This window comes from Alligator mississippiensis, chromosome 4, assembly GCF_030867095.1.
Source record: "Alligator mississippiensis isolate rAllMis1 chromosome 4, rAllMis1, whole genome shotgun sequence".
Taxonomy (NCBI): Eukaryota; Metazoa; Chordata; order Crocodylia; family Alligatoridae; genus Alligator; species Alligator mississippiensis.
Genome location: NC_081827.1, coordinates 44,504,579 through 44,530,151, shown reverse-complemented (window position 1 = coordinate 44,530,151; position 25,573 = coordinate 44,504,579). Strand labels below are relative to the sequence as shown.

At 45.0% G+C, this 25,573-nt stretch overlaps 1 protein-coding gene across 7 annotated transcripts in view; it reads right to left on the bottom strand.

Moving 5' to 3' along the window:
- Window positions 1-25,573, bottom strand: part of CADPS2 (calcium dependent secretion activator 2) — a 630,383-nt gene that overhangs the window by 443,022 nt on the left and 161,788 nt on the right. The window contains exon 1 of one of the 7 annotated variants that reach the window (XM_059725935.1): window positions 9,247-10,379. The exons of the other annotated variants lie outside the window; for them this stretch is intronic. The gene's annotated coding sequence lies outside the window, so the exon portion shown is untranslated. Of the gene's footprint in view, window positions 1-9,246; window positions 10,380-25,573 lie in introns of those variants that run through there. 7 annotated transcript variants of the gene reach the window in all.

Below are 25,573 nucleotides of genomic sequence, written 5' to 3'. Positions count from 1 at the left end.
TCTGGCCCACAGGACTGGAAAAAACTGGCAGCAAGGGAGGGGCAATTAACATTGCCCCGCTCTCCCACCACCAAATTTCTGGAGTCCTGGGGAGCCCCTGAGGCCAGATGACATGGCCTTGCAAGCACCACTGCTCTAGAGTACTAGAAGCAATACAAATTGCAATATCTAAAAACCTACAGTGCTGAAGAAAATCTAGGGCAGAGAACTTTAGTGAAAAAAGTAAATGTGCTTGATGATTTCACTGTTCCTGTAAACCTTTGCAACTTAAAAACAGCAGGCACCAAAATAAGACTATAGCCATTGTGGTACATGACCAATCTATACAAGGAATCTTTGCAGAAGTAGGAATTTTTTTAGCAGCAGAAGAAAAAGAGAATCTTATCCAAACCCCAAAACAGATTTGCTCTCAGTCCAAGTCATATTGAGAACACATTTCAGTAATTTCTCTCATTTCCCTAGCCTGAACAAGAATAAATTGTCTCTTTCATTGGCACTTGGAAGCTTTAGTTAAGGTATTTATAGCTCACAAAAGGCACAATTTCTTGCATCATGCAAGTCATTAATTATTACTGCATGTAATCAATTTTAGTTTGTAAAATATGGTTTTCACAAAATCAAACTGCTTAACTAAAAACCAGCTTATATAAGCTTCTTTCACTAGACGATATGCAGTAAATCAAGCATTTAATGCACACAAACTACTATCAGTAAAAATTATATTACACTTAAAACTCTACAGGGTCAAAAAGATGAAAATAAGGCTTCAGATTAAAAAGAAACCAATTGGGTGTAACAGCATCACTTTAAATGTAGTAAAAACAATGCAAGCCTGCATTTCAGATCCAGGGTATAAAAATAAGTCAGTATTATCTCACCAAAATCTTAACACAGAATCACAAAGAAGTAGGGCTAGAAGAAATCTTCAGAGGTCGTCTAGTTCAACCCCATGCCAGAGACAGGATCATCCCTAACCAAGCCATCCTATACAAATGCACTGTCTAATCTATTCGTAAAACTACACCATCAACCCTGACACACAACCATAAAGGTGCCACACAACCTACCACACAAAGCATGCAGCTAATTATGGCATTGCTCATAGGATTTCCTATTCCTCCCAATCATACCTCTTAGTATTTCAAAAAAGATCAAAAAGGGACAGCATGCAGTTCCCACCCCTCCTTCTTCCTCCAATTACAGCTAGCTGGGAATGCTATAGATTGTCACATGACCCTAAACAGCTAAAGTTCCTATGCTGTGAAATGAATAAAAGCAATATGCTCTACACAGCTAAGCAAGTGTGGATGCACAGTTTTTGCTTCATTCAGCGTTTTTATTGCTTATATATGGGAATTAAGTTTAAATAGTTTGGTGAACATTAAATAACTCAAATAATATATAGCTGATGAAATTCTAATGAAGACTATTAACTTTTTATTTTATTTTTTTTAACTTGTATAACCAGGTACATCAATACCCACAGACTGCTCTACCTACCTCTAGGCAATAAAAATTGCCAGAAGATAAGCTTCAATTACACAGGTCATTTGGTACCACCAGAGAAGCATAAAACAAATAAAGCTGCTCCATCTCTCCTCCATTTTATTCTCTAAGGCCAGAAACAGGCATTACACTTTTACTGGTATAAGTGATCGGAAACCAGTCTATACCCATAACAGAACAGAAGTTCGACACACAGTCTGGTTTAAAAATTGTAGAACTTAGTCTAAGATTTGCCCTTTTCTGCCCCTGCCCCCCTCCCCCAACCAAAGGGTGAGTGTGTGTTCTATTTGCTACCAATCTAAACTATGGCACTTACAGAAAACTGTGCGACTTGAATCAATTCCACCTCAGGCTTTTTGAATATCTGTATCTAACCTAATTGCCTCCTACATGTTTGTTCTTTCCCTTATAAGCACATGCAACCCAACTTCCTCTTTTTAGTTTGTCTAATTGTTGAATACATCTGGTAGTTTTTATGTTTAATGATCTTTATCTTTTATTTTTCGTGACAGCTAGTTATCTCACAAAGAATTGCCTGTGCTCAGTTACCACCCTTCCTCTCTCATTGGGACTGAAATCACAAATGCCCTCAGCGATGGCAACCTTTGATGCTGCAAAGAGATTAAAACAATCAGGGCCCCTCTTTGGAGCCTAGGGACCTAACTCGATGCTAAAACGAAGCATTTATGTCGGACCAGAATTCACATGCCTGAAACCTCTGCTGTAATTAGGCTGTTCAGACAATCAAAAAATCCTCTGGCAGAAATGCTCTAACTATCACACTTTACTTAAAGCACTATAAGTTAGAGTGGAAGCAAACACAAAAGACAAATCACCGTGGGGGTGGGGGAGTGAAGAGTCTGCCCACACTGGCCAAGGTCAGCAGCTGGGGGGGCACTTCTGCACTTGAGGAGGCTGTTGGAGCAGCCCCTCTCCCCAGCAGTCAGTGACAACAGCTGGGGGAGATGAAGGAGGGAAGGGAGTTCCCCCCACCATAAGGGCCCCCCCAACAGCTTGCTGGCTAGGGTCTTGGAGTGAGGCAGGCAGGATCTACACGGTAGGGAGGCTCCCTTCCTCCCCCCCCCCGCACCTCCACCCCAGCCTCTAGACAGCTGGAACCAGAAGCTGCAGCACAGGGCTGCCCAGCCTGACTTTTTGTTACACTAGGAATGGAAACCAGGGGGTGAGGGTGAGAGGAGAAGGAAGCCCCCAATCACACAGGCCTGGCCTGCCCTCCCACCCCAACTCCTGCCAGCAAGCTGTAGGGGGAGGGGCTCTCACAGCAAGGGACGCTCCATTCTTCTACCTGGCTATGCAGGAAGGAGACAGAGCCTTTTCTGTCTCCTCTCTGTGGCGGCCTGGGGGCAGGGCTGGGCCAGTACTCACTCAGAGCAGATAAGCAAAACACCCAGCAAGGGACCCCTGGGATGCTGAGGGAATACAACCTACCTTAACTTAGGATGGGATGTGGTACAGACATTCATTAAAGCACTCTAATGTAAAGTGCTTTAGTCTGATACCACATCTATCCAGGGTTAACTTAGAGTGGGATCCGCCATTTTTAAGCACTTTATGCACCATAAACATCTGTTCTGTTATAGCTCTTAAGTACTTTCTGTGTGTTAAGTATAACTTTTGCACCTAGCCTAAGTGACTATGTCACTTATTCAAAGACAGAACAGGAGATGGAGGTAGGTAGTAATGACAGTGCCATCTCCCTTCCACACAACAGTCTAGTTGTTAAAGTATTAAGCCAAGAATGTGGGAGATCCAGGCTGAGGGAGGCTGTAACCCATATTTTCCACTTCCCAGGACAGTGAACTAACGACCAGGCAGAGGAACTCTCCAGCCCTGCGGGTGAAGCTGCTCCATTTTGCAGGAAAGTAATCAGGCCAAAAAGAGAGGGAAGAACAAGCAGAAGGGAATTTCTTCAGCCTAATGATTAGGACACTTACTTGGGAACATGGGAAGACCTGTGTCACAATTCCTGTTTCAAGAACTGTTGTATAGACGTATCTATATTATATAGATAATTTTAAGTATGTCAATATTTAAAATTTTAGTTAAAAATGAATATATCTATTTATCTATAGCTAAACAAATATATATAGAGAAATGTATAGATGTTTATAACTACCTAGACCAGGGGTTTAGGTTATATATCTACCTAGTACCCCAGGGGTACTTGGGATGGCCTCAGGGGGTACTCAGCAGCAGATGCTGCCGCTGCCAGCACTTCCACCGCCACTGTGCCACTGGCACATTTGCTGATCAGTCATGGGGGAGCCCCCAGTTGCTAAATCGGCCTCTGGAGACCCTCCCCCCCCCACACACACACACACTCAACTAGCTGCTGTGGGACTCCTCCTTTCTCGACCAGCCGCCGGGGATACACTGACCCAAAAAGGCTGAAAAACCTCTGACCTAGACAGATAGATAAAAATTATGCCCGTTTAAAAAAAATGCAATGACTGTTTTATGTGAAACAGACAAGTGCTGCTATCTGGGAACATATAGCTGGGAGGAAGGATTAAAGAAGATGGAATACTAACAGAAAGGGAATAAGAACTGAGAAAAAAAAAAAGTAGAACCAATCCAATTAGAAATCTGCAATAGCAGTTGTCCTTCAGGGAAATGAATATTCTGGGACTAGGCAGGAGAGGGATTAAAAAAAAATATCACATACTGAAAAGATTTTAATGTACAACTGTTGGAAATAGCTTGATTCCAGACATCATCATATTTTCAGTGCCACGATTCAGCAATTTTAAAAGAAGAATATAGACTATTAGATCATCGAATCTGACCTTCTGGTTACCAAATTCCATCCTATTTTCCCTTAACTCAATAACTTGAACCTGATGAAAAGTTAACATATATCAGTCTTCCAGAAGACTATCCAGTCTTGATTTCAAAGACATTCAGAAATAAAAAGATATTTTCTCTTGGTAAATATTTTAATGGTTAATAACTATCACTGTTTAAAATTTCTGTATTAATTCTAATTTTAATTTGTCTTGGTTCAACTTGCAGATATTGCTTCTTGTTATGCCTTTCTCTGCAAGATTAAAGAGCCCTTTTCTACTCAGTATTTTCCCTTTGTGCATGTACTTAAACACTAATCAAGTTGCCCCTCCATCTTTTTGATCTGTAAAACAGATGAAGCTCTAAGTCTTGCACTGTCTAGTGTTTGCTTCAGACCCTAAACCATTTTTAAAACTATAGTACCAGAAGAGTCTATATTGCGCTTGTGTCGGCCTCACCAACGTTATATGCAGACATACACTAGCTCCCTTCACGGACTTATTCCAAAGTGGATTAAAGTAAACCACAAAAAGTCCCTTTTAATACAAAAAAGCATCCCCAGGGAGATTCAGTGTGGACTAGTTAGTGTGTTTTAAATAAATTCCTTGTTACAAATACTAAACACTGCATTTCTGCAGTTACCTTTGTCAAATAAATATGTAATCTCATTGAAAAATATTTTTTTCCATAAAGCATTGTTGACTGGTGTTAATTTTACTTTAAACCTTTAAATCTCTACTCATTTGATTCCTACATAAAATTTCCCATTACTTTGGCCAAAACAAGCATCAGGCTAGGCTCCCTAAAGTTGTTTGGATCGCTATCACTTCCCCTTTTTGAGTACTGTCACATTAGCACTCTTCCAGTCTTCTGGAAATTATTCAGTATCTCAAGATCTATTAAAAAGTGGAATTATCATCAACTAGAGCCCCCTCATCTGGCTTTTTTAAGACCCAAGTTATCTGCCCATTCAAAAAATTCTATCCTCAGGTCCACTCTAATTATTAATGAAAAGCCTTTTAGTACATCCTTCATTTTGCCAAATACAGAAGTATTTACTGAATATTTTCTGTATCATAAGCAAAAATTTTGTTATTTCCATCTAGTAAAAGGGCCTCTACCTTTGTAAGAATTTCTTTTCTTCCTAATTATGATTTAAATACCTTTGTATATAATCTGCCAGTCCTACCACTTGTGACTGCATAATCATGCCCCGCTGGTCATCAAAAACTGGCTAATTGTTCCATCAACATTTTTGTCCCAATCCATTTCAGCTTCTTCAGCTTTAAAAAATTCATTCATTACGTACACCAAATGTTATGGATGTAATTTGGTCACTCTCACTAGGCAACCATCAACTTTTAAGCCTAGTGATACATTCATGTTTACCAGTTATAATGAAATTTAAGAGTTACTACTTCCTGGATGCAATAACTTCTACCTGTTAGAAAAATGGTGATCTAAACTTTCTAGAGATGCTAACAATGTTTTACTACTGACTAAGACTGGTAGACTTCCAATTTGTAGAGGAACTAGCCATCAGCAGAGAAAGCAAACCAGTCTGTAGGAGGACTTGCCCTTGTGAGAAAAAACAATTGCTGTTCACCCAGGATCCATGAACCTGAGTGTGGGGTTAGTGTTCTGGCACTAGTCTGCAATTTGTGGGATCTATGGGAGGGGGTACTGTGGGGATTACAGAAGTTTGCTACTCAGGGCCTTACTCCTGCCTGTAATCATAGCTGAGCTGAAGTAGGGAACAAGGCCATTTCAAGTTTTACAAGCCTGGGAGCCAGTGACCAGTGGATTGAGAAAACAAAGCAGAAAACAGAAGAGCTTGTGCTGTGTTTTCTGTGCAGAGTGGATATTTTATTCCTTTGATCATGAAGTAGATGGCAACTATGACACTGAGGGGAAGACCACAACTATGGCTGAATATGGAAGCTATGGAATGTAGATCATTCCTGAGTGGGTTCCTAATACAAGCTACGTATTCATCAGGTATGATTTGATGAAAATCCTGTATGACCAAGTCAAAGCACTAGAAATACAACTAAATATAGCATGAAGTTTAGTTTTCATTTTGAGCATGATGGAGAAAGTGAGACAACTGAAAAGTAAAAAAAAAAACACCCCAAAAACCCAACCCTAAAACAATAAAAAAGCCTGACCTACTGGGCTCCCTTTCAGACTGGAAGATTAACCCATGGAGGCACCCTGTCCTGAGAAATAGGCAGAGAGAGACTGGCTAGTGGAAGAAAAACAGAATTGAAGAAAAAAAACAGACATTAGAAACTGATAGGAAGAATATAGCAAAATCAGGTAAAGAAATGGCATAGAAGAAAAAAAAGAATGACTAGTCCAAAAGGGACAGAGTGGTGGAGCAGAAAATGGATTTATAGTATAAGCAATACAATGTGCCCACATGTAAGGCCAGAAGTTATTTAAAAATCACATAAAGAACATTAGCCAATTACTAAATCCCATATGTTATCAATATGAAATTCACCAATTAAGCCAAATCAACCATTCTCCAAATTAAGGCTTTTTCCTTAAGGGTGCTTACATGGTTATTAAGAACGGCTTGGTGCAGGGCAGGAGCTGTTAGGCAGCCAGAACAGCAGTGGGCAGGCCTCTCCTTCTTGTGCCCAGAGGTGTAAGTAGAGGTAGGAGAGGGAATGGGAGAAGAGAGGAGATGCCACTGAGCATGGAAGAAAGCAGAGGGGGTGCCAAGAGCTGGGGGTGGTGTAGCTCTTGCCCGATTTGTGGACTTCAAAAAAGTATTCAGCACAAGTTGCTGCTTTTGCACCCCCTTTTTAAATATCCTGGATGTGCTTGTAGCAATGAAGTTGACTTTCTGTAGCGCTCTCATCTTTTCTATGGCTAACTGTATTTTTATATGTATATACCTACATCTGTCTAAGTATGCAAGCTTAAAAATATCTTTTTTTCTAATGTAATCATTAGATGCTTTCCCTGTCATGTCTTTGCCCTTGATCTAGGTATAAATTTTCCTGTTCCCCTCTGCTTTATATAACTGGTTACTCCACTATCAGTCTCTGATATGTCCAATATACTTCTGGCCAACTGCCTCCCAGAACCTTTCCTCACTATTCCATAATTAACACAGAGGTCTTATTGAGCGATGTTGAATACCTTGAGCATTACTTCATTGGAAACAAGAAATTTGGACCAGCTATCAAGCTTGCGGCTCATCTGGCAGCATCCATTAGCAATAACTCCCGACCTGCCAATCCTTATGTGCATACAGTTCTGCTAGTTAAATTGTACTACAAGGTCCCCAGAAAAGTGGCAAACCTCACAGTAGGAACCAGAAATGATATTTAAACAGTTGTAACATTCTTTAAATTCTGTTCTAAGATTTACTATTTCTGATACTATAAAACTCTAAGCTATACAAAGTGTAGGGCAGAAACAAGTTTTGTTTCAAGTGAATGATGTAACTGATAAATACAGAGTTATTGCAAAGGACCACTTGCAGGCCACTCAATTTCCTTGCTAAGGTGCAATTCTTTAATATGGCTGAAATTGCTGTAGGTTATTATGCAAATGATGTAAGAAAACTGTCCCTCAGTTACACTAAGCCTTTTTTTGGCATAAGTTTTCAGTCTTTTTAATGAGATGTCAATTACTTATGCAAATTCAAGGAAACAAATATTAAGGGTTGCCATCAGCAGAGTTTAAGTGCTATATGCTACCTTCAAAAAGGCTTTCTTTGTGACATTTAAATTCAGTAGTCATCTGTTATACAGCATGTATTTTGCATATAAATTCTGACTCACAAATTGGGAAAAGGTAGCAATATCATTTTTCATCTAAAACATGAACCTTAAACTGCTATTATTCCCAGTAGTCCCATATATTATTCTATAAAGCTGTTCTAAAAATTTGTTTCGAACAAGGGGACATCGGCAAATTGTTCTAATACTCCATTTTTCAGAATATGCTAGGGACCGAGTTTTAACGGCCGAATTTTAATGAGCCACATCAGCCAATACCGTTCCGATATGCAGCCGGGCAGCATGGAGAGCGGCATCCGGCTGGTAAGTCTGTTGGTGGAGAAGGGGCAAGGTGGGAAAAAGGCAAGGGGGGGTGCAGATCGAGGCCCCTGCAGTGAGGGAGTGGGGCTGCAGCAGAGGCAGGCACTGCACAGCCAGAGCGGAGCAGGGGAAAGAGCTGCGGGTGGCTCATTTGGGGTGTTCAGAGGGTGGGGGAGGGGGCAGCTCCTGCTGTTGCATGCACCCCAGAAGGGCATGGGGGGGGTTGTGCCCCCAGATTTGCACATGTGATGAGTACCCTTGAAACTTTTATATTTTTTTTATACTTTGGGAACAGCTTTGTATGTTTTGAAAAAGTATTTTACTAACCAAGGGCATAGAGTAGGTTGTTTAGGCTGGGGGAGTTCGCTTGTTGCCTAGTTGCTTAATTGCTGGCCTTACTAGAAGGAAAGGCCATATCAGCAAGGTCCCTAAAGGGTTGGAAAGGGGAGCTACTGGCTGAGCTTGCTGAATAACAGGTGCCACATCAGCAAATTACAGTGTCACGAAGGCAAGTTCAAACTGACTAGGGAGGGGTCTGTAGCTAGGGTGAAGTGCGCATGGACCAAAAGGGGCAACCTATAGTAACTACATAGCATGTAAGGCTAGAAGAGGCTATATAAGGCTAATGCCCACTTGGGTGGGTGTGCTTGCTTTGTGAATGATTGCCAAGCACCACTTTCTGCGCAGAAATAAAGATTAAGTTGGATCCTTCACCCCTGTGTGTTTATTGGCACAAGCGCACCAGGCACGAACTCACTGTCCTTTGGGGACAACAATTTCTGGCACCCCAGATGGGACCCAGCTGACTGCCTTGCCTGGTCCACCTCTTCGGCTCCAGCAACAACTGTGGATGGCGCAAGGGCCAGGCGCCACCAACCTTATTCGTCGGAGGTCTGACCGTCTCCTGGTTGCCTGACGGAGTCGTGGAGGGGCACAACGGCGCAACGCACGGAGGACCAACTTAATCGGGCGGGGCGAGGGAGGTCTCAATGGACTGGTGAGTACTTCTTTCCATATTTTGAGCAGATTGGGAAAGAGATGGCTTTAAAAGTTCCGACCGTGTAGACGCCCTAGGCGAGTAAGATCGGTTGGTAGTCCCGTGAACTCCCTTTAATCAGTTTGGTACTGAGGCTGAGCGGCAGTCGCCGTCCGGTAGTTGGATAATGGGAAGTAACCAGTCTAAGATTCCGCCCTGCAGTCCCCTAGGATGCATTTTGAAAAACTGGCCAAAGTTTGGAAGCAACCCTATGACGAAAAACCAGATGATTCAGTATTGCAATACATGTTGGCCACAGTACCAACTCGCGGATGGTGCAGCCTGGCCGGAGAATGGGTCTTTGGATTATAACACAATCTTGCAGTTACAGTTGTTTTGTAGGCGCCAAGGAAAGTGGGATGAGATGCTTTATGTAGAGGCGTATATGACTTTGTATGGGGATGGGACTACGCAGAAGTCGTGTGGGATATTTAGAGAAAATGGCTTTACAGGGGGTCACCACAGCATGTCCGGAGGAGCCGAAGGAGGAAGACGTGCAGTTGCTAATTGCTCCCACGGCTCCCCCGTCTTATCCTGTGAGCCCTGTGTCACCACAGGGGATTTCAGGTTCCGCTGCACCTGAAACGGCTTGTCAGGGACTCCCAGCTGGCTCGTCCAGTCCGTCGTCCCCCACCTCCCCCGACAGCCCCGGGGTGCCGTCCCCGGGTCCGGCGGATGTGGGTGGTAGCAATCTGGCGATAGAAGGGACTGTAGAAGATGGGGTGTTTAGCCCTGTGGCGAGTCACTTACGATCAGGGGCCCAACCAGTAGTTCAGGCCCCTTTGCGCCAAGGGGTGGGTCCTGAGGGTAGACCAGTTTTTGTCCATGTGCCATTCAGCACAGCAGACTTGATAAATTGGAAACAGTCCGTGGGCCAATATCGCCAGAATCTGGAGGCAATGGCACAGTTGTTCTCTACTATTTTCCTAACCAACCGAACTGGATAGATATTCAGGCCTTACTGGCCGCTCTTCTGACCCTGGAAGAAAAGAGGTTGGTCTTAGAGAAAGCACGCACGATAGCACAGCAGCGTCACCCAGCCAGTGAGGTAGATGAACTTTGCCCTAAGGAAAATCTATACTGGGATCCCAACACCCGGGGGGGCCGGCAGGAGTTAGCGCTGTACCAGGAATTTGTGCTGGCTGCTCTTCGGGAGGCTATCCCTAAGCAGAAAAATTTGTCTAAATTGTATGAAGGTGTGGCAGGGTCCAGAGGAGGATCCATCCAGTTTTTATGGGAGATTGTGCGAGGCAGCCAGACAATGGACGGATTTAGATCCGGAGCTGTGGGAAAACACCAAGATGTTTAACACACTGTTTATAGGACAGTCAGCCCCAGATATTAGGAAAAAGCTACAGAAAGCTGAAGGAGCAGCTGGAATGAGCGTCAGCCAAATGATTGAGATTGCTTATAAGGTATACTCCAACCGAGATCAGATTAAGGAGAAAAAGGAAGACAAAAGAATGAAGGCACAGGCGTCGTTACAAGCATCATTGTTGGCAGCGGCAATTGTAGATCAGAGGAATAGAGGACGGGGCAGGGGAAGTAGAGGGCGTGGAGGAAGAGGAGGCATGAGCTATGCTCCGGGAGGCTACGGCCAGGGTCCCCGGCTGTGACCTAACCAGTGCGCTATTTGCAAGCAGGAAGGGCATTGGAAAAATGAGTGCCCCAAGAGGGGGGAGAAGAGACGAGAGGAGGAAGAAAGATTGTTGATGTTAGATGGCTCTGACCAGGAGTGACGGGGACCGGGGGTGAACACTGAAGTAATCCCCGTCTCCCCTGATGAGCCCCTGGTTAGAATGAAAGTAGGGGGAGAACTTATTGATTTTTTAGTAGATAGTGGAGCCATGCATTCAGTTGTAACCAATTTTAAAGGACCCTTATCAAAAATCAAGATCCCCATAATCGGAGCCACCGGCCAGCAGACCCATCGTCCTTTTATGCCACCCATGGAATGCAAATTGGGAGGAAAGAAAGTGTCCCATCAGTTTTTGTAGATGCTTGAGTGCCCCATACCCTTGTTTGGGAGGGATTTGCTGTGCAAATTGCAGGCCCAATTGATCTTTTCAGAGGACCGAATTACTATAAAGATACCAACTGAGGAGGCCTGGAAGGCCCAGATGTGTCTCCTATTGCGGGAGGGGGAGGAAGGGAGAATTCCCCCCGAAGTAGAAGACACTGTAGTGCCATGGGTATGGGTGGGAGAGAAATCAGGGAGAGCGAAACTGGCCACCCCTGTAAAAATTGATTTAAAGCTGGGAATTACCCCGCCCAGGGTGCCACAGTATCGATTGAAAACAGAAGCTTGGAAAGGCTTGGAACTGCTTATAAAGCAATTCCTTGAACACGGTTTGCTCCAGGAGTGCCAATCATCTTTCAATTCCCCCATTTTGCCTGTCAAAAAACCCCACAGTAACGAGTATCATTTCGTGCAGAACCTCAGAGCCGTGAACAAGGTCACGGTGACCCTCCACCCGGTGGTGCCAAACCCTTATACCTTGCTGGCTACTTTCTCTGCAGAGGACCAGTGGTTTACCATCCTGGACCTGAAAGACGCCTTCTTTTGCATCCCACTTGAAAGAGACAGCCAAGAGATTTTTGCATTCGAATGGGAGGACCCAAATACTAGGAGAAAAACCCAATTGTGCTGGACAGTTTTGCCTCAGGGTTTTAAGAACAGTCCCACTATTTTCAGCACTGCCTTAAGTACCGATCTTCAGAAGTGGGACAAAAGAACGTCAGGAACCCTGTTACAGTATGTGGATGATCTGTTGATTGCAGCGAAAACAAGGGAAGAGTGCCACCTGCTGACCGTAAGTTTACTGAACTTCCTGGGAGAAGTGGGATACCAGGTGTCTCGGAAGAAAGCCCAGATAAAGCAAGAGAGAGTGCGATACCTAGGATTTGACATCTCGCAAGGCCAGACGATGTTGGGCCCTGAGAGAAAAGAGGCCACCTGTCGGATGGCAGTCCCAAAGACCAAGAGACAGTTGCGAGGCTTTTTGGGGATGGCAGGGTTCTGCCAGGTCTGGATCCCCAATTTTGGACTAAGAGCCAAAGCTCTTTATGAGGCCACTGCTGGTAGTGAGGGAGATTTGCAATGGACAGCAGAATGCCGAAAGGGCTTCGACACTATCAAACAGGCCCTCATGACAGCGCCTGCCCTGGGCCTACCCGACCTGAGTGAACTATTTCAGCTTTACATTCATGAACGCCAAGGAGTAGCATCAGGAGTGCTGACCCAGTACTTAGGTAGCTGGAAAAGAGCAGTGGCCTACTTCTCCAAACAACTCGATCCTACTAGTTTGGGATGGCCAGCCTGCCTGCGAGCAGTGGCAGCTACAGCTATGCTGGTAAAGGAATCTAAGAAACTTACTTTAGGACAGACAATGACCATGTATACCCCACATTCAGTGCTGGCGGTGATGGATGCAAAGGGGGGAACCTGGCTTTCCCCTGGACGAATGGCTAAATACCAGGCGGCTCTCCTGGATCAAGGAGACATCCAGTTGCAGACCTCTAGTACACTGAACCCAGCTACGCTAATGCCATTGGAACAAGACGAAGGATTATAGCATGATTGCATTGAAACTATTGAGAGCGTGTATGCTAGCCGGCCGGATCTTAAAAATGCCCCACTACCTAATGCAGACATTGAATTCTACACAGATGGAAGCAGCTTCATGGACAATGGAACCCGAAAGGCGGGATACGCCGTGGTTATATCATGGGATACCGTGGAAGCAAAAGCCTTGCCTCCAAATACCTCTGCACAGAGAGCTGAGCTTATTGCGCTGACCCGAGCTCTCCATTTGGCAAAAGGAAAGACAGCCACTATATACACAGATTCAAAGTATGCTTTTGGAGTCCTACCTGCCCACAGAGCTATATGGAAAGAGAGAGGACTCTTAACGGCAAGTAAAAGCCCGGTAAAGCACGGAATAGAGATCCTGAAACTACTTGAAGCCGTGATGGAACCACTAGGAGGTAGCTGTGGTGCATTGTAAGGCCCATCAAAAAGGAGATGGTGAAGTTTTAAGAGGAAACCGACGAGCAGATGCTGCGGCAAAAAAGGCTGCCAGAGAACAAGCCAAGGAGACTCCAATATTGGCACTGGTGCCTCAGGTGGCGCTACCTGAAGACCCTCCCAAATATACTGAAAAAGAGAACCAACTCACAGAGAAATTGGAAAGCAAAGAACGACTAGATGGATGGTGGGTCTTGCCTAAAGGACAGGTCCTGGTGCCGAAATTGATCCTTAGCAAAATGCTCCAAGAGTACCACCAAAGCACCCACATGGGAGCTGACGCCATGACCCAAGGTCTCCAAAGAACTGTAGTGGGACCTAAGATGAGGAAAACAGCAGAACAGATAGTGCGTAGATGCCCTGTCTGTTGTGCCAACAATCCTAAGATTTCCCCCAAACCTCCATCAGGAACAGGAAGGCAAGGACTATTAGCAGAAGAATGTTGGCAGATAGAGTTCTCTGAAGTTCCCAGGAAGGGACACTACAAATACCTGTCAGTGCTTGTAGACACCTTAACTGGATGGACCGAGGCCTTCCCGTGCCGAACCAACAAAGCAAAAGAAGTGGTCCGGGCGATGCTAAAAGAAATGATTCCAAGATTCAGAATCCCGGAGGGATTAGCCTCGGACCGAGGGCCACACTTTGTGTCAGAAGTAACCCAGGCAGTTTCCCGGGCTCTGGGGATACAATGGGACCTTCACACAGCATGGAGACCGCAGTCAAGTGGACAGGTGGAACGAATGAACCAGACTCTGAAAAGACAGCTGGCTAAACTTTGCCAAGAGACTCAGTTGAAATGGCCAGAAGCTCTGCCTCTTGCCTTGTTTAGAGTGCGCATAGCCCCTAGAGCTAAATTGGGAGTTAGTCCATTTGTATTAATGTATGGCAAGCCATATCCTAAGAATCCAGTGGTGACGCACGGGAGTCAAATGCATGTAAAAAGGGAAGGCTGGGTAAAAGATTATTTGTATTCTTTGTCTGCTGGATTGTCTTCTCTCCACAGGTATGTCCAGGAGCGACTTCCACTCCCCTTAGATACACCAGTCCATAAGTTCCAGATCGGAGACGAGGTACTGGTCTGAATGTGGAAAGACGAGCCGCTTCAGCCCCGGTGGAAGGGAACCATTACCACAGAAAGAAATGCCAGTACCTTTGAAATAGATTTGTTAACAGTCACCTCCCCTGGGAACACCAGCTGTGCCAATTTTGTGAACTGTACCAAAGCTTGTAAAAGCCTAACCAAAGAAACGGAAATTTTCAATTGCTCAGACGTGACTAATGTATCTTGCAACTACGGTCATGTTGTATTACCCCAGGGATGGTTCCTTCTTTGTGGGAAGACTGCCTATTCATATATCCCAGCAAATGTCACAGGAGGCCCTTGTGCTCTGGGCCAGTTGACTGTCTGGCTACCAGGTATGCCTACGACCTCTAGTAAGCGTCACTGGAGAGGTTTGAAGGTGCTGGATGAATCCTGTGATAGTGACGTAGACCTCCTGAGTGAGGCCGAGGTAGTGTCCTTAGCAGTTTCCATAGTAGGGGTGCCAGGCCTAGCAGTGGACGCTGAGAGGCAGCTTAGTAAGGTGGCCTGTGCCCTGGCAAAGGGCCTAAATACAACTTCACAGGCCCTAGCTGCCCTCAATACTGAAATGAAAGAACTAAGAGGAGCTACTCTGCAAAATAGAGCAGCCATAGATTACCTGTTGCTGAAATATAACCACGGATGTGAAGAGTTCGAGGGAATGTGTTGTTTCAATTTGACAGATAATTCCGAGTTGAAAGGGTCAAAAGTGCAGAAGTTAAAAGAAGTTCTGTCCCACATTAAGCAAGGGGAAGGGTTCAACTTCTCATGGCTTACTTCTTGGCTTCCTAATCTTTCATGGCTTAAGCAAATTTTCCTATTAGTTGTGGCAAGTATGTGTATTTTCTTGATGATTTGTTGTGGAGTACAGTGTGTGCCTATGTGTTGTGAGGTACTCCGGAGATCAATTTCTTCCCCCATTCACCGCGTGATGTTTGTAAAACCATCAGTTACAAACCCAATCCAAAAGAATCGGGAGGGAGCGAAGAGATTTCTGAAGATGAAAAAGATGGCCGAGGACTATGGTCCTATTCCACAGGGCCATAGCCTCGAAGAGGGGATTTGATGAGTACCCTTGAAACTTTTATATGTTTTTTTATACTTTGGGAACAGCTTTGTATGTTTTGAAAAAGTATTTTATCTAACCAAGGGCATAGAGTAGGTTGTTTAGGCTGCGGGAGTTCACTTGTTGCCTAGTTGCTTAATTGCTGGCCTTACTAGAAGGAAAGGCCATATCAGCAAGGTCCCTAAGGGGTTGGAAAGGGGGGTTACTGGCTGAGCTTGCTGAATAACAGGTGCCACATCAGCAAATTACAGTGTCACGAAGGCAAGTTCAAACTGACTAGGGAGGGGTCTGTAGCTAGGGTGAAGTGCGCATGGACCAAAAGGGGCAACCTATAGTAACAACATAGCATGTAAGGCTAGAAGAGGCTATATAAGGCTAATGCCCACTTGGGTGGGTGTGCTTGCTTTGCGAACGATTGCCAAGCACCGCTTTCTGTGCAGAAATAAAGATTAAGTTGGATCCTTCACCCCTGTGTGTTTATTGGCACAAGCGCACTGGGCACAAACTCACTGTCCTTTGGGGACAACACATGGAGCGAGGGTGGGGCCAGGGTGATGCTGAGCTTTTCCCGGCAGGGATTTGGGCTGGGCTGCGCAAGGGATGAGCAGCAGCAGTGCTGGGAAGGAGCTATGGGAGGGCTGCAGCCCCTGCAAAATTCACTGTAGGCACCCTCCCAGTGCCACCACTGCCCACCCCTTGCACAGCTCACCTCAACCCCTCACCAGGAAAGCTCAGAGTCACCCAAGCCCCAGCCTGCAGTGCAGCCCCAGCCCAACTCCTGCCCGCCCTCCACTGCCGGGATGAGCCTGGCACTGTCCTGGCCCCAGCTCACAGTTGTAGCCCACCCTTACCCTGTGCCCAGATCTAGGGGTACATGCCCCCCCATGCCTGCATAGCAGCAGGAGCTACCGCCCCCTCCCCCCCCATACTCCCTGGGCAATCCGCTCATGGCTCAGTCCTGCACTCCACAAGGCTGTGCAGTACTAACTAGTCCCACTCCCTTCCTCACCCCTGGGGCCTCGATTTGTGTCCCCCATGCCCCTTCCCTCACAACAGACTTACCGGCCAGATCCAGATACTCCCCACGCTGATAGGCTATACTCCTGGCTGCCTGCATGCTGCGCAGCAGCTGCACGCATACACAGGGCATTTATCAGCGGCATTATCAGCCACACTAGCCTAAAAAAGCCGATTGCCGATACAATCTATTTTCCTTATATTGGTGCCAATCTGATATGGGATGCATATATCAGTGCACCTCTAGTATATGCTTGGTTTAATAGCTAGAAAGACCCTGATTTTAACCTAACTTGTATAAATAGAAGGTAGCCTATGTAAACAGAAAATCCCAACACAGAATTTCCTGTGAGCAGATGTAGAGTCTTTATGCAATACACTCAATCCTCTGTTCCAATACTATCACCACCACATTTTGGAAAAATAAGAAAAGGAAAGAGAACTGCACTTATTTATAGTGGACATTAAAAAAAATTAGGTGGCATATCAAGTTGAACGACAGCACAATGATATTGCCTACAGAGATATGCCAGTAATAATATTAAGTCCTGTAGCAGCTACAAGATCAACAACATTTGTTTAAAGGTGCCCTCTTAAGGTGTTTTCCCTTCTCTTACGTTTATCTTTGTAGCTACAAAAAGACGACTGCAATCTAGAGCAATTTGCATGGTGTAGGACTGAAGTAGCAATAGTAAGAATATTTCTAGAGCTTGTTTCTACCTGCCCATGGGATTATGGAAGTAGGACAAATTCACGGATGCCTGCTATAGCTAAGCACTGAGCTTCCAAAGTGGCAATGTGGTGCACCGCCGGCTGGACAGTGCAAGGATGTTTTAACTAAGTGGATTTTTTGAAGATAAACTCCACATTTTCAGAAGACAGCAAACTGTAAGTCTGGCAACTCCTCCATACATGGACTAATTGACCTAAGAATGAAACATTCAGTAGTTTCTATTTTAGGTTTAAATAAGGACTCTCTCGTGAAGAGGAGTTATTTTGAACTGTTTTTGTGATGTGTTTTAATCATTCCATGGGAGCATGTACAATTCCCCTCCTGCTTTGTCATCTCCTTTTTTTCCCTCTGTGCCTGCTCAGCCCATTGTTTAGATATTAGAAATTAAATTTTAACAGGTTTTTAACGGCCTTCTCACTTGACCTGATTCTGAGAGACAAAGAGACCTCATTTCCTACTGACTTCAACTGGCACAGAGGGCATTTCATACATTGCATGATCAATACAGTTTTCTCCACAGTTTTTTATGGCTTTAAAGGAATGTCAAAAGAGGAGTGCTTAACATGACTGTCCTCAGGTGCCATGCTACTGGTGTAACTTAAACAGAGAAGTTAAGGACATAGCCCTGAGCACTTTCTCAAACAGAACAATGCAGTAAATGCAATTGCTCCAGCTTCTCCCTACCCCCATTCTTTACGTGAACTAATGAAGCTATTCCTGTAGCACAAATGATTTCGCAAACAGTAAAGTTTGTATAACTGCATCAGATTATACCACCCATTAGCAGTCCACTGACATAAGTTGAATTTCTCTCCTTCAAAAGAACTACCAATTCCTTTGGTGCAACTTATTTTGTGAAAAGAGAGTGCTGTCTTAACAATAGCAACATGGACAAGTTAACAGCTAATCATTTGCCTTTCCTAACTTGACATAGTTAAATGTTGTTGTTAACAGTGCATTAACAATTATTTTAATTAAGGCTAATCTGTAGACTAAAACTGCTTCTCTAATAAATGTACTAATTGCTTGCAAAACATTTTGAAAATATTTTATCATTAACCTCAACACATTAACACATAAACAGAGCTTTTTCTTAATACACTTCTATTTGAAGTTTCCTACTGACAGGACATAAAAAGTGGTGATGTGGGGAACACTTCTCATTACTTTTAAACATTTTCCAGTGTTTAAGAAACACCCCCAAAGAAAGGAAAATTGCGCTTTCATGGCAAGCTATAGGGAAGATAGGGAGAATAGCAGGGAGGAGATGAGGACAGACTGGCATGAGGCTCCTGCTCGCATGGCATGAAGAAGCAGGAGTTACAGTGCAGCAAGGAGTAGACCACAGAGGATGATGATTCACTGGGGATCAGTCTGAGACACTGATTCTCAACCAGGCTAGTGGGCTAACTAGAGATCCTGTCAAGGGTGACTTGAAATCCTGGGCTGACTTGAGATGCCATGGCCGTGAGGTGTCATGCAACTACAGAGGGATCACCTTGCTGTCCACCACAGGAAAGATTGTGAGAACCCTCCTGAACCGACTCCTTCCACCTAATGAAAAGCTCCTCCCAGAGTCTCAGTGTGGGTTTAGAGCATCAAGAAGCACAACTGAAATGATCTTCACAGCTCACCAGCTGCAGGAGAAATGCTGGGAATAACATAAGCCTTTCTACATAGCCTTTTTAGACTTCACAAAAGCTTCCAACTATCAGCCAAGAAGTTGTGTGGAGGATCCTTCTGAAGTATCCACCAAAATTTGTCACCATTCTCTGCCTACTCCATGACAATATGTAAGCGGTAGCTCTCAGTAATTGATTTATCATAGATCCATTTGAGGTTATAAAGGGAGTTAAGCAGTGGTGTATCATCACTCCAACACTCTTCTCAACATTCCTTGCTGCAATGCTACATATGACCACCAACAAACTTCCAGCCGGAGTGGAGCTAAACTACTGAATGGATAGTAAGTTGTTTAACCTCAGCCAACTCTGAGCCAAAACCAGCATCACCATGACATCAATCATTGAGCTGAAGTGTGTGCTCACATGGAAGCAGAATTTCAGGCAATTGTCAATGTCTTTACCAAGACATGAAAGAAAATGGGACTGCTGCTTAACATTCAGAAAACTAAGGTCCCTCCACCAACAAACGTGAACAGTCCCCAGCTCCTGTAATCCAGATCCACAGTGAGACCCTGGAGAATACTATTTCTTGGACCTCAGAAGCCATATCTTGCAGAAGACTGACATAGATGAAAAAATCCAACACTGCCTCAAATGTTCAAGTGCAGCCTTCAGACACCTGAAGAAATGGGTGTTCGAAGATCATGACATCAGATCTGAAACCAAGCTCATGGCTTGTCAAGCATTTGTGATCCCCACCTTGCTGTACAGAGCTGAAACATGGACAATGTACAGGAGACATCTAAAGTTGTTGGCAGGCATTGCTGCCTGTGGAAAATCCTTTAAACCCAGTGGGAAGACAGACAGACCACTATTAGCGTCCTACTGCAAGCAAACACCACAAGCACTGAGGCAAAGATCATCTGACAGCAACTGCATTGGGCCACCTATGTCATCTGGATGTCTGAAAAGAAACAACTTTTCCTGGACCAAATCAAGAATCCAGCACCACCCAGTGCACACGGAAACATTTATGAGCTGCAATACAGTCTGTCCATCCCACATAGGCCTTATCAGACATCTTCAGACACACAGATGAGACAATCATGGAAGACAATCATCCTCAACTGTGAAGGACTGCCGAAAAGCACTGTGCAAACTGATTCACAAATGAAACCCAGAGATTTCAAACAGAACTCCACAGTATTAAAAACATACTGATTTTTTGTGATTTTGTTTTTAATTCTTTGCAACAGAAAAACTGCTCTATTAATTTTGCTTAGTCAAGAAAAATGGAGTAAAGAAATAAGAGCTGGAATTTCTAAGAGGTGCCTTGAGTCTAGACAGGTTGAGAAACACTGGTCTGGGGCACCCAAGAGGAAGGACAATGGTGGGCTGCTGCATCTCTCTCTGTTTCCCCTGGTAGCCCCTAGACAGCAGTCCTTGGGCACACATTGGTAGGGACAGAGGTAGGCCTGCTACAGCTCCCCTTACCCTGGTTCCCCCCATCCACCCTGCTTTTCCTGGGCCACTCATTCATGACCATACCTCTTTGCCTTCCCAACCTGGGTATGTAGGCTAAGTACAGATAATTAAAAAGCCTGAGGTAGATTCAGTCAAACCTTCTCAGGTTTCTCTAAAAAATAAAAATATAGATCAGGAAAGAACAGCATACACATTCTCCCATCAGTGCAGCAGCAGGAAGGAGGGCGAGTTGATAAGGATGCCTGCACTGACCCAGGCCAGCAGGCTGGTGGCACTCCTGCAGGCCTCCCAGATTGCCCGACACTCATTCTCAGAGAGCCCTGCATTTCCCCTAAATCAGGTTCTGTACTGCCCTGTCTCTCCAATCTAGTGCAGAGCCACAGCCGGCAGGGCTCATGACCTACCTGTGGGATGCCCCATGGGCCTGATGACTTTGTGCAGAGGGCTGGATTTGGCCCATGAGCTGGAGGTTGAGCACCTCAATCTAGAATATTGGTTTGAAGCTCTCAGAAACATAGAAAAGTGAAAAAAGTTTCCAGTTGCATTTCACTGTCAAGTGGGCAAGTACAAACAGCTACAACACCATTTATGTCCTTACTGGGGAGCAAAGGGAGGTTCTAGGATACTTTTTCAGCCCTGGACACTGGTACCAAGAAGCATAAAGCCTGCGTTTGAGGCACATGTACACCATGCCTAATGGAATCCACATTGACAGGCAATCAAAAAAGAATCTAACAACAGTGTAGGCGGGGGCATTTTTTAGTTCTTCATTCATCTCTTCATAGATGCTGGTGATGTCTTCCCACTATCCTGCCCACAAAGAGTCCCCATTATTTCAATTTTTTTTAACAATTACATTTTTACAGGATTGCCTAATATGCTCTTCACTTTGAAGGGAGCTTCTGTGGTTTCTTCCTTACTAGCTACCAGTTGTTCCCTACTAGGAAACAAGGGAAATGGAGATATAAAATTAACTGTGTAAATCTGGAGAAATGTAAGACCTCACTATGTGTCTCAAGATACCTAATATTAGAGGAGATTATTTCCCCTTAAGGAACAAGGGCCATAGAGGAAAACTAGAACTATTCAGAGGATACATAAACAAGGAACAAGATGGAATTAAAAGGAAATAGAAATGAAAACAAGCCATTTTAATTAATTTAATTATAATCCCTTTCTGACAGTAAAATATTAAAACATGGGGCATGAGGGTAGTGGAAGGTGACAGCAACAATTAAGAGAATAAGAGATTTAAAGCCTCACAGTCACAATTTCTCTCATCCAAAGAATATTCTTTGCAGTTAGATGGATGAATCTAAGTGGAATTTTTTAGTTACTCAGACCCTGGGGTTTTTCTCTACTTTTTCTTTTCACAGTTGAGCATGTTTATACTTGTTAGAATAAGAGACTAGTAAGCACAAGAGAGCCGTTTGCATTTTGTGTCATTTCTGCTTCCCCTCAACACAAGTAAAATAAAGGTACAGAAGAGAAGGATTGTGACAGCAAAATAGCTTTGTTTCAGCAACAGAAATTAAATTAATTCTAAAGCTAAGGTTTCCATATTTAATTAAACCTTCACTTGTACCCCAAAGAATAAACTTTAGATATTAAGTTCTGAATTTAGAAAAGCATACAATTTAATGTGCAAGGAAAATCTTTTAAATTATCAGAGCACAGAAAAGTTTCTGCATAAGGAAATGCTGTTATGGTGAGACCTAATTGATGAACATAATCACTTCAAACCTTTATTCATGACAACAGTGTAGTAGTGCTTGTTTGAATTTTCCTTCTTCATAAGTTGTGCCAAAAATGTCATTTAGCACAGGAGTTTGAAAGGTGCAGTCTCAGACACCTCACTGCCCCCCGCCCCACAAACATGCACACTACTCCAACAAAATAAGAGTTTTTAATTATGTTCAGTTTAAAATATTTGTTTAGTAGCCAAACCAAAGAAAATTCAAGAACAGCTGACCGTGAGCAAGTATGAACATACTTACTTTGCCTTAAACAAAACAGGACTAACCAGCTTTGTTCTTTTTCAGGCTACTTCCCCAAATCTAGTAAACACTGAGACTTGAAGGTAAGAGTATGGGTTGCTCTTAGTGAGGAATAGTCACACTATTACATTAAAACAAAAAACCAAAAGACAGGACAAACAGTATGCAAACTGTGTACAGTCAGTGTATTTCCATAGTATTTTATTGTTTTGTGTATACCACAGTACGTTCTGGGTGAGCACAGACATAATTGCAACAGTTCAGAAATGTTTCAAAGCACCGGCTGTACAAACATACAAGCCCTCTGAAATATTGCAAAAGTAGCTGAAGCACTACAAAATATATGTCTTGGAATACCAGCTGTCCAGCTGCCCATCTTGCGCTGGGTCCCATGGTATTACCAGCTCTTCAATGGCATCTTATTGCACCCCCCCCTCCCCCAAGTCTACCCATTTCCAAACCCAGAGCTGGGGTTATCTGTCTCCCCTGCCAGACCTCCGCCAGTTCCTGGGGCCCCTGCTGCTACTAGAGATAGGCCCTCCAGCCAAGGCCCCTCAATCTCTGCTGGGCTGAGAAGGGGAGAGGAGTGGTAGAGGGAATTGGGGCTGGATTATTAGTTTACTAGTAATAGTGCCAAGTAGCCCCTGCTGCGCCCCCTCCTACTCATCTCTCAGCTCTGGCCTCTATACTCTCCCCTCCTGTCCCTGTGGTGGAAAGAGGGGAAGGAAGAAGCGGAAGAGTGGACAGCAGAATTGTCTATCATTGTACTCTTCTCTAACACTTTTTGGCTGACACTGGAAGATACTGCAGCATTTAAAAAACTAGGGTTACCATATTTCCAATTACAAAAAAGAGGACACCTGTCACGTACACAGGGGTGTGTGGGGGGTATATGATTGGGAGGGGCAGTGATATGCCAGCACCCTGGCCCTGCCCATTCCATTGCCCCTTGCTCCCAAGACACAGCACCCCTCTGCCCCTCCCCCCCCCCAGCCCTGCTGCTGCCCCTCACTCTCGACATGGAAAACACTGGCACTGCCAGTGCCCCTCACTCCCAACCCGCAGTATCCTGCCTCCTGGGCCACGCTGGTGCCCCTCACTCCCAACCCACAGCCCCCCATCCCTGCTGGTGCCCCTCACTCCACACCCGCAGCCCCTGCCCTGCACGCCTGACCCACAGTCCCCTGCCTTCTACTCAACCCCTCACTTCCAAGCCATAGGCCCCTGCTTCCTCCAACTTCCAGCAACCTATTTTTCCCCACAGTGGGCTGCTGCCTACAACCCAGCCCCCTGCACAAGTTGCAGTCCCACACTGCATTGTGATCAGATGCTCCTGCAGGAGGACTAGATAGAAAATGGCAGGTGCTAGGACCTGGGGGTGCCTTCTCTGTTGTGCCAGAGAAACTAAACTGAACTCGGTAGGTGCTAGTAGGACCCTGAGGACATCTTCACTGCAGGGGTCTGGGGGAGGCACACAGCTTCCTGCTGCCCCTGAAGGGTCCCTCCACCCAGTTCACCTCCCCAAGCCTGCTGCAGCCCCAGTGCCTGGACAACTTCTCTCAGCAAGCACCACCCCCCTTCCCCCACCACACAACTGAGCTAACCAAAATCCCAGACATTTGATCATATTTTTAAAAACTGCCCACACAGAGACCAGGGGATCCAAAGAGGTCATGTCTGGGAAAACCCGGATGTATGGTAACCATATTAAAACACTCTAGCCAGGGAACATCACTGAGACACATGCCCCCCATCTAACAGCTCCTTTTTTAAGTGTTTCCAAGTGCACTTAACTTGGAAACATTTCCGATTGTTATGTCTGTTCACACCCCCTGCTAGGTGAAACAACATAAAAATGTGGAACTAGACAATTATAAAGCTGATTTCAATGAACTCAGGCGATTAATCAAGGATGCACTGCAGAGTAGGAGTTTTGAAGAGATGGGAGCCCAGGAAGGGCGGCTGTGCCTTAAGGAAATGATCCTTCGGGATCGTCTCCCTCTGTGCCCGATGTGAGGAAAAGGAGAAAAAGGGGCCAGAAAGCTTCCCTGGCTGACCAGAGAAATCCAGAGCAGCCTACAGGTTAAAAGGGGAGCATATAAAAAGTGGAAACAGGGAGAGATTACCAAAGAGGAGTATACCTCCTCTGCTCGCGCTTGTAGGGAGGCAGTTAGATGGGCCAAAGCTACCATGGAGCTGAGGGTGGCATCCCAAGTTAAGGATAACAAAAAATTATTTTTCAGATATATAGGGAGTAAAAGGAAGGCCCAGGGTGGAATAGGACCCCTACTAGATGGGCATAAGCAATTGGTGATGGACAGGGGGGACAAGGCTGAACTCCTCAATGAGTTCTTTGCCTCAGTGTTCCTAAGTGAGGGGAAGGACAAGTCTCTCACTGGGACTGTGGAGAGGCAGCAGCAGGATGCCAGACTACCATGTGTAGACCCTGAGATGGTGCAGAGTCACTTGAAGGAACAGGATGCGTTTAAGTCGGCAGGCCTGGATGAGCTCCATCCGAGGGTACTGAAGTCACTGGCTGACGTCATTGCACAGCCACTGGCGGAAATATTGGAACACTCGTGGTGCACGGGCCAGGTCCCAGAGGACTGGAAAAGGGCCAATGTGGTCCCCATTTTCAAGAAGGGGAGGAAGGAGGACCCAGGCAACTATAGGCCAGTCAGTCTCACCTCCATCCTTGGCAAAGTCTTTGAAAAAATTATCAAGGCTCACATTTGCGAGAGCCCAGCAGGAAAAATTATGCTGAGGGGAAGCCAGCACGGGTTCATAGCAGATAGGTCATGCCTGACTAATCTAGTCTCTTTTTATGACCAGGTTACAAAATGCCTGGACACAGGAGGAGGGGTTGACGTCATAGACTTCAGGAAGGCCTTAAATATGGTATCCCACATCATACTGGTGAACAAGTTAAGAGGCTGTGACTTGGATGACTACACAGTCCGGTGGATGGTGAATTGGCTAGAGGGTCGCACCCAGAGAGTCGTAGTGGGTGGGTCGGTATCGACCTGGAAGGGTGTGGGCAGTGGGGTCCCACAGGGCTCGGTCCTAGGACCGATACTCTTCAATGTCTTCATCAGCGACTTGGACGAGGGAGCGAAGTATACTCTGTCCAAGTTTGC